Genomic DNA, 10455 nt, shown 5'->3' with positions numbered 1-10455 from the left:
GTCGTCTCGCGTTCCTTTTCTGAGCTTGTATGTCTGGGCTTAAATCGTTGTTCAAAGTGAGAGACAAATACTTCGGCTTTCTCTTCGTTACTCTTGGTCCATACGGGTCGTTGGTTAGAGTTCCCCGTCTGCGTGCAAATGGGCCAGTTTGGTTGTGGCTGTCAGTAGTTATTATATAGGCACTTTGCTATGGGACAGTGTTAGGTACACAAAGGAGGAATATAAATTATAGAGAAAGTAGAAAGGTTCAAGGGCATCGAAACCGTTTTTCAGGAAACACTTAAAAAATACCTCTAAACTATCACATTAGATTCATTGCAAAGGGATGACCTACCTGTTTGAGGGTTGTTTGAATCGCAACACGGGACCAATCGTAAAAACAGGTTCATTGACAGTAAGTGGGAGGAGAGAGAATATAAATGAGCGAAGGATCGATTTGAGAGGATTTTACATGGTTGAGAAACAGGATTAAGATCGAAGTTAGTTCACATTATCGCCGATAGGTGGCGCCACCAAGTAGTAAGGATAAGGGACGGTCGCTTTTTACACTGAATTACCAAATTCGCAACATGTTGCAGCAACATTTGCTTAAGCATGTGCAGCTTGGCAACATGTTGAATGTAAGTGTGCATCATATTGCTATGTTATTACGTGATCATGTTAAATAAATACTTATAAGATATTTTATTAACATTGAATTGGGAACCAATTTCTGCTATGTTATTAACTGGTCAAGTTAAATAAATACTTATAGGATATTTTATAAACATTGAATTGGGAAAACAAATGTGTGAAGTTTCTGAAATTTACATCCTATAGAAAACATAGGTTGGAAACCTGGGTATCTAGATGTCCGTATAGAGGGTTGAATGGTAAGAGAACACAAATTAATGGAGATATATATAGGAGCACGCAAAGAATAAAATTATAATAGGAAGACATCAAAATTAATTAATGCTACTTAGAGTAAATATACGTCTGTCCCGTATCCTTACTACTTGGTGGCGCCACCTATCGGCGATAATGTGAACTAACTTCGATCTTAATCCTGTTTCTCAACCATGTAAAATCCTCTCAAATCGATCCTTCGCTCATTTATATTCTCTCTCCTCCCACTTACTGTCAATGAACCTGTTTTTACGATTGGTCCCGTGTTGCGATTCAAACAACCCTCAAACAGGTAGGTCATCCCTTTGCAATGAATCTAATGTGATAGTTTAGAGGTATTTTTTAAGTGTTTCCTGAAAAACGGTTTCGATGCCCTTGAACCTTTCTACTTTCTCTATAATTTATATTCCTCCTTTGTGTACCTAACACTGTCCCATAGCAAAGTGCCTATATAATAACTACTCACAGCTAACAGCTAGGACATAAACTAGTAATCTTTCAACAACGATGGATGACCTTGAAATCATTTTTATCGATTCCCAACCGGAATCAACCATAAATCTGGACTCTCAGCCGAGCTCCGTAGACCTGTCCTTGATTTTTGGGATTAAGACTCAAACCTATCTCGAGAGCAACTTGACCTGGTTAAGTGACATTAAATGGGATGATGACGACGATGACCCAAGGAATGCAACGTCTAATAATGATAATCCAGCATACATTTTCCCGGATGATGACAACATTTTCGATTTAGTAGATAATCAGGATGATGATAAAAGATCTCAACTCCAGGAACTACTTCGGGACGAAGATGATGATGACTTAATTGCTGCGGTAAAATTAGCTGAGGCGAAATTTTAATAATACGAATACATATTTATATAATAAGAATATTTTATGTATTTTTCTAAAAATAATATATACATATGTACATATATAATAAATATAACACATTTAACCACTATTTATTTTAAATGTTTCTGTTTTACTTTTGATTGGTTGAATTTCACTTCCTCTTATTACAAGAGAATCATAGGATTCGTTTGAAACAGGTTTCTTCCACGTGAGGATTACACAAAAAGAATAAGTGGATTTCAGGTAGAATACTGATGCTTTTGAATGAATTTATTAAGTAATTTTCACATCATTTTATACTTAGTTGGTAAATTTATGTAAAGGTATTTATATTTAAAAACGCACAGATTATTTCATTTTTAAATAAATATTATATTTTTCGCTTTAATTCCATGTTATGCTTAAATAAAATATGCATATTGAAGTCAATTCGCAACCAAAACAGTTCAGTTCCTGGACATAAGTAACATCGATAAAATGATGATTTTGATTTTGAATAACTAAAGTTGTGGATTTTTAAGGTGTGTTTTTTCAGTTCATTGCGGGAACTAAAAGATGTTTTTAAATAACACAACTCGCAATGAAATGTCCTCATTTCGAAGTGAAAGTGAACTAACCTATCTCAGTAACTTACAGTTCTTATATAGGAAGTGAACAGCATATGAACAAAAATTCTATGCATTTTGTTCTGTTTATATAATTTTTTCATGTTGACGGTTATATAAGACCCAAAATGTAAATATAATATTTGAAACAATATATACAGCAGTGTATCCATAATTTATCCCTTATTACTCAACCACCAATCAGACTTGAGACATCTGGCCATTACAGCTTTAAAACCATTTACTTATTATCACTCAACTACCAATCTGCTCAGATCACATTTGTATAAAATTGAATTAATGAGAGTATAAAAGATCATGCAATCTTTTAAATAATTTAGTATAAAATCGTTAGTAGGTTGAATAGTTTCTATTACTATAATGGTATGTAAGAATATTTAAATCTCTATATAGAAAATGATAAGCACTTCATCAAATATATACCTAGGCTTTCCTAGAATTACTTAACGAGACAAAGCCGGCGGTTGGATACACCAAGGTTGAGGACCTATGCATAGGATTTGAGTACAAGATCAATGGATGTAAAATCAAAAAAACATCATTTGGAAATAAAGTAGTCCTTTATTTAACTGATAAGGACAACGAACCGCTTTGGATATTTTTACCTAAAAGTTATGTGACCAAATTTTCCACAAAAACACCCTTTAAGATGTTGAAGGAGCATGGAATCTCACATCTTATATATAAAGGAAAAGAGATGAATAGATATAGCACTGCCCATTTCCAATTTATATGTAAAGAGTAAATAAAGAGTTCCCATTATATATATGTAAGAGAAGAAGAGACAACTATACATGTAAAGACAAAAATAAAGAAAAAGGTTAAGAATATACACACATATGTAAAAAAGAGATGGCTAGATATAGTACTTATCATTTCCAATACATGGGTAAAGAAAAATATAAGGGAAACATAGCAAAGACGTGGATATAAAGAGTCCTGCTCTTTGAAACATTATCAGTAATAGATTCAAGAAGTCAGCTGCAAGATGCATGCCAAACAAATAAAACTTTTTTTAATGCAATTCGAGGAGATGATCTTCGAGGAGCACGTACAAATTCTTGAAAATTTGATGAGCATTTTGGAAGATCTGGAGGAAAAGGAGCTTCAGTACTCCAAGTTTGGCTTTCATTATAAGCTATGCCCCTGGAGTGATGACGATGCAACGGACGGACCTGACACATGTCTGTGTCATACCCTACCAAATAAGAAAGCAGAAGCTATAGACCTAATGTTAAAGTACTATAACTTAAATAAAAGAATGTATCCCAGCTCAAAAATTCAATAAACATCTTAAATGTCTCTGAAATAATATTGTGTTTTATTTTAAACGAATTTTCTTAAACATTTTTATTATTAACTTATCATTATAGTTAAAATCATTTTTCTTAAATTGTTTTAAAAAACAATTTAATGTTTTTTTGCTGCTTTTAAATATTCCATATAGGATACAGTAATGACCGCATGTATTTGAAAAATAACCTTGCAGTGGTTGTTTATTAAATGTAAACTTTATGGAATTTTTCCTTAATATTTTTAAAAATTCTTTATTTTGAGGATATTGACCATATGAATCAAAAAATTCGGCTGAATATTTGTTTTCAAAGTAAAAAGCAACCCAATGAGTTCCTGAATAGCTTGAAGAATCTGTGTTTGCTATTATTAAAGCAGGATATTTCGAAATTACTTGAGGCAGCTGATCAGAGGGATAAACTCCTTTAAAAATTCTTTTTGTTTTTGAATGCTTGGAAAGCAACTTATCGATTTGTAATGTATTCATTTTTACAATAGTACACGAATATTTCTATGTTTATCAATATCAATCATTGAGTCATATTCACAGTATACCAGACAAGTAACTGCTTCTGTAAGAGGCTCCGAAAATCGTCCTTCAATTCGGATGGCTCCTTGTGATATTAAATTTGAGCATACAGTTGAATTGTGATGGTCTGCTGTTAGGTCAAATGCTAATATAAAACTATTTTTATCAAACATTTCCTTTGTAATTTGTAAGCCTCGATCATAATGTTTTATTCCACTTGATCTGAATAGCATATTATATCCTCTAGAGCTTTGAGCATTTTCAGAGTTCGAGAAATCAAACTCAAGTGCCTGCGATGGTACTTGTACTCCATTAACCAATAGATTAAAGCGTTGAATTTTAAAATGTTCAAAATGGAAGGGGTTTAATGCCCGATTTCCAGAATATGATTTGTTTTTTACCATGCAAAAAACCAAAAAATTGGGAAGCTGTCCAATAACTGCATTGTCAATTGATAATGTATTATTTCCTGGATATATTGTAAATGATTTTACTTGAACTTTGCTGTATGGATAAATGGCATTTTTAGTTTGTAAAACATGATGATGAGCCAATAAAATGCTCGGATTAATAGTTATGTGGTTCATGAATAGTTGGGCCTCCAATATTTTAAGATTTGATTCAGTTTCAGATTCCATTAAATAAAATGCTGTTTTTTCAATGTTAAAAGTAATCCTCAAATCTACATTATTTATAAGCAGTTTTGGTTGATTAAATATATCTCCATGAACTTTTCCGAATAGTTCAACCTTATTACTGTTTTGAAAAATATTTTTGAGCATAATGGATCCATCGGTGTTAACGTATCTACCAGATAATAATTTACCATAATTAGGATAATAACCTTGAGTGGCTAAGTGACTTTCACTGGCATCACTGCCATAGTTTAAAATCGTTTGCAAATACGATCTATAATGATAGTTATTATCACTCTGAGAAACCAAAATATTATTTAAATATACGGACGAACTTCTAAACATTGAATGCAAAATATTATTCACTACTCCAACATCGTTTCCTTCAATGTTGGTATTATCACTTTTTCTTAGTTGCACAACAAGTCTTAAGTAAACACTTGATAGGTCTCGATATGTTTCCCCATTTCCTAAGCAAACGAATTCAATTGAAGAAGCACTGTCCAACGAAGCTATGGGGTTATATGAAACTTCTTCTGTTCTCAGAATAGAGCTTTGTGTAGGATGTGGCTCAAAGAGATCCAATTCGCTTTTCATACATTCAATATGGGTGGTCATTTTGATTTAGAAAAAATGTCTCTTATAGTTAATTTCTTTGTTGATTTTTTTTTTTTGGTTCTCGACTGCGTATGTTTGCTTCCTTCTTTAGATGATAAATGAGATAGTTTTTTCCTAGACCTTCTCTTTTTATTCTTTTTACCTGCCCCATTCTGGAATCGGGTTAACTTATTAATGGCTTTATTTGACAGGTTTTGCAAAGCAATTTTACTTTGTTCTTGGATAATAGTTCTTAAAGGTTTTCGACCAAACTCATTTATTACTGCCTTTCCAGTCTCAGTAGCTTGGTTTTTAATAGCGTTTATCCCCGAAAGGAATAGTGGTTTTATGTAATTAAAAAGACCACTAAAAAAGTTCCCAATTCCTCTACCTTGTTGGATAACTCTGGGTGAAACATAAAGACTTCCTATATGATTCAACCCTCCTCCACACTGATTTAAATAATATTGTTGATAAGATTTCGTCATGATGGTTATTTCTACTCTGAATAAATTTCCATCTTTACAGTATTATTTATAGCATTTCTTTTCGTTTTTTAAAGTGAAGGGTAACAAAAATTGGAATTGCTGAAGATTCAAATGGTACTTTATACCCTTTGGAATCGGTAATTAAGATCGAAATTTCTTTTGGAGACCATATTTCAATGGGATAATATTCAATATTGTTGAATTGTATAAGTTGCTCTTTTCCATTATAATGTAATACTCGAAGACATCGAGGTCTTTTATTTCCAACACATCTTGGTTTGATAATGTCAGTGTAAACAAAAATCAAACCATTTTGAAACTGTTCAGACTCTATTGACTCATTTTCATATCGAAATGTTTCTCCATTTACTAAGCTAATAACGAATTCTGTTGTTTCTTCAGATGCGATTGAGGTATTCTCAGGCCTGCTTTTTATACATTTATTTAGATATAAGTCTGTAATTCCTACTTCCCAGTCATCGTTCATGTTTTCAGGAATATTTACAATGTTTGTAAATGCACACTTAACGTTATCATGATATACATTTAACGAATCATTACTAAGTAATGTCACGAAAAACTCTGTTACATTTACCATTTTTAGTTCTACGTTCTTTGCAGTTTATTAATTATAGGATAACCAATTAATTTTGTTCTTTCCAATTTGCACGGCCTTACTGTTTCTAACAGCCCTCATCAACTTTTCTCGTCCACTTACGTATTTCAAGTCTTGAAATGGATTTGATTCACTTTTATACCTCTTAAGTTTTACTCTTAGATTTCGCTGTTTATCAGTAAGCTTCACTTTAGTCAATGCTGATTTTTTTGATGCTTGAGTGTCTAAAAATGAGGTATCCTCAACTTTACGCTTATTAGGTTTTGAGTTGAAAGATTTTTCGGTCAGAAAATCTTCATCATCGATGTCGTTAGGTAAATCAGAGAACTCATTTGTGATAGAGAGTTCCTTTTTTGAGGACTCATTATTTTTATTGTTAAGAATGGAAGTGTTAGGTTTTACATCTAACCAAACTGACTCGTCTTGTGTTTGTATTCCAATGCTTTGAGGTGATGAAAGTCGTTTGTTCTGCGTAGTTCGTATATCCATTGTCTTATTTCTTTTTTTATTTTGATAGTAACACAATTCTTGACGTATTTTAATCCATTTATTAAAGTCGCTAGTTTTTTTATCATTTAAAATAGGCAAAAACGTTATATTTATTAAATCGTTTTTCTGGGCATTATTTACCAATTTTTGATATGCATTCGGATGCATTAAAATAACTTTGGTTAATTGATGCTTATTTTTAAGCATTGTTCAATATTTTTCCAAAAATCCCCGAAAGCAATGAACTTATTAAAACAGGTAAAAATCCTCCTTTTTGGATGAGAACTTTTCTCTTAGAATTTATTGACCGTTTTGGACATGAAATAAGACGTAATGCATTTTTATACTTTTTTAGAGCATATAGTTGCTTTTTTGATATCTTATGATTTCCTCGCAGAGTATTCAACACTATCTCCACTAATGCTTTTACTAACTCAATGTCACAATTACTTATAATTGCATTTCGAAGTTTATTATTTGCCCTTTTGAGCACATACAATAAATGTTTGTTCGCTTTCAGTCGATTTAGATTCTTTTTGTAAACCATTTTCATCTGAAAAGCAAACTGTATACTCAGAATTAAAAATATGTGTACGAAATCTAAGGAGATCATTTATTCCCTGAGTAAGATCAATAAGTAAATAACCATGTGGTTCATCTGTCACCTCCTTATATATTCTGAAGAGCTCCTGAGAATTTTCAGGATAAATTTGTCTTGCTAAGCATTGAAATTGTAGCTTATCCCTAGGATTTTTGAACGCAACGATGTATTTTGTGTTTAGTGAAATATCTCGAGTATGTGATGATTTATGAAATATATTTTGTGTAACCACTATTACGGATAAATTCCTGTGGTGTGATCCTTTTGTAAATAGCTCACAGACATTTTTATTAAATGCACCCATCATTAAGTCATCTAGTATTAAAAGAATAGGCTCATGATTTTCATTTTCAATTGTTTCGGGAACTCCTTTATAGTATTCGATGGTATTAAAATTTGGCTTAGCATGCTCCTCTCCATAACACCAAATTATTCGATTAATTGAAATGCTCAGCATTTCATACTTGTGTGTATCCGCTTTTGTGAGGATCCTTTTCAAACAAACGCTTAAATGAATCCATTTTAAACAACTAGTTACTACAAGTGCTGAATATAAACTGAAAATCTAAACATATGAGTCACCATTACAGTAGATAGCGTAGTTAGAATTTTCCAAGATAACAAATAGCTTAAATAAATTATTTAGAGCACATCTAAGAGGAATTTTTTTGTGGATTCTACAGTTTGTAAAAAAATTTGGATAAAATGTGAGACTTTTTCCAATATCGATATCAATAATATTATTTGTTAAATACTTAGATAAAAACTTTTTTTTAATTTCACCACGTACAATAACGGTGCTAAATCTATTTAGTGGTGAAAGTATTTCACCTAAACTTAAATATGATATTTCACCATCTGACCATTCCAATCCATTTATGGTTTGACGATTAATATTTTGTTGTTTAATCATTTCATTATCCAATTCATTCAGATGATATGGTGGTTTGAAATGAAAGAAGTTTGGTGTTACTGTTCCGGTTTGCATAAACGCCAATTCCTTAATAAAAAGTTGTTTATTATTTCCAAAGACATATTGAAAATCAACTATAACGCTTGAATTCCTGTCGATTGTGTTCATGTTGGTTTGAGATTTTGTAAGAAACTGAATGAGTTGTTGATGCCTATCTCCTTTATATACAGCCCAATTTAGTAAGAGTTCTTAGTTTTACAAAAGCATTCAACCCAAATGGACACGCTTCAATCAAAAAGAATTAGGTCCACTAGAAAGAAGCAGGATCACGAAGTCATTTTCGGTCTCGAATATTATGTAGTACATAATTTAAAACTTAAATGCGGTTTTTCAACTACAAGAAAATTCACTCCAATGATATGGATGCAGCAAAGCAAAAACAATTTCGTCGGTTTAGATAAAGATGAATGGATGCAATTGGTTACATACAAAGAGTATATCCAATTGAAACTTGATCAGTATGATTTTTTGATGCCTGATACAATTATAGACCATCCATTATTACCCACAATTAAGTGTAATTTTAGATTTCGAAAATCAGATAAGCAGTATGTGTTTATAATAAATCAGTTTGGAAATAAAATTGAATTTGATAGTGAGTCCTGGAGATCGTTTTTAAGATTAGGCATTTTTTTTACCACATTTTTATGTTGGAATACGATACTTAAGCAACAAATTATATACCTCTACTATAATAATATTATTCCTAAGTGTGCAGCCTTACAAAAATTTGATGTTCAACTAGCTGATTTAGACGGTACTTATGATAGAAATGTGCAAATAGATTTAACCCGTTTATGCTTTGAAATTTCCAAAAAAATGTGTAATCAAATAAAACGCGATGTTCTTGAGTATAAGCAAACACTTTTAAATAAGCAATCATCCCAACATAACAATAGAAAATAAAAAAATTATATTAAAAATGAGTAAGCAACAAGTTGTTAATGAAATACATAAGCCTGCTAGAAGAAATTTTATTCGTCGTAAATTCGTACAAAAGGGAATTAATGACACGTGGCAAATCGATTTAGTTGAAATGATACCCTTTTATAAGGAAAACAAAGGATATAGGTACTTGCTGACAGTAATTGACACGTTCTCGAAGTTTGCATATGCAGTTCCCGTTAAGTCTAAAACAGCTTTAGATGTTTTATCAGCATTGAAGAAAATATTAAAAATATCTAAACATAAACCTAAAAATATTCAATCTGATCAAGGAAAGGAGTTTTTTAATGTAGCCTTCGGAGAGTTAATGAAAAAGATTAACATTAACCATTACCATACATATACACACCTTAAAGCATCTATTTGTGAACGTTTTAATAGAACATTAAAAAATCGTATGTGGAAAATCTTTAGTATGCAGGGTAATCATACGTGGATTTATATCTTGCATGACTTACTAAAAGATTATAATAATTCATATCACCGTACTATAAAAATGAGGCCTATAGATGTAAACAAACAAAATGAAGAGTTTATTTTGAAAACAGCTTATAATATTTGTAAGGTATTTCCTAAACACAAGTTTTCCATTGGTGATCCTGTTAGAATAAGTAAATATAAAGGTATTTTTACAAAGGGCTATGATCCAAACTGGACAGCCGAAGTTTTTAAAATTTTAAAAGTAAAGTCTACTAATCCTGTAACATATGAGCTGGAGGACTATAAGGGGGAAATGATCAAAGGCTCATTTTATGATCAAGAACTCCAAAAAGTTAAAGATGAAAATGCTTTCTTAGTGGAAAAAATACTTAGAAGGAAAAAAGAACAAGTTTTTGTTAAATGGTTAGGTTTCGATGAAACACACAATTCATGGATAGATAAAAAGAGTATATTAAAATAATTAAGCACGCAAAATATTT

Source organism: Drosophila persimilis, unplaced genomic scaffold, assembly GCF_003286085.1.
Source record: "Drosophila persimilis strain 14011-0111.01,24,50 unplaced genomic scaffold, DperRS2 tig00001480-arrow-arrow-pilon, whole genome shotgun sequence".
In the NCBI taxonomy this organism is placed as follows: domain Eukaryota; kingdom Metazoa; phylum Arthropoda; class Insecta; order Diptera; family Drosophilidae; genus Drosophila; species Drosophila persimilis.
Note: the sequence above shows the minus strand (reverse complement) of the source record.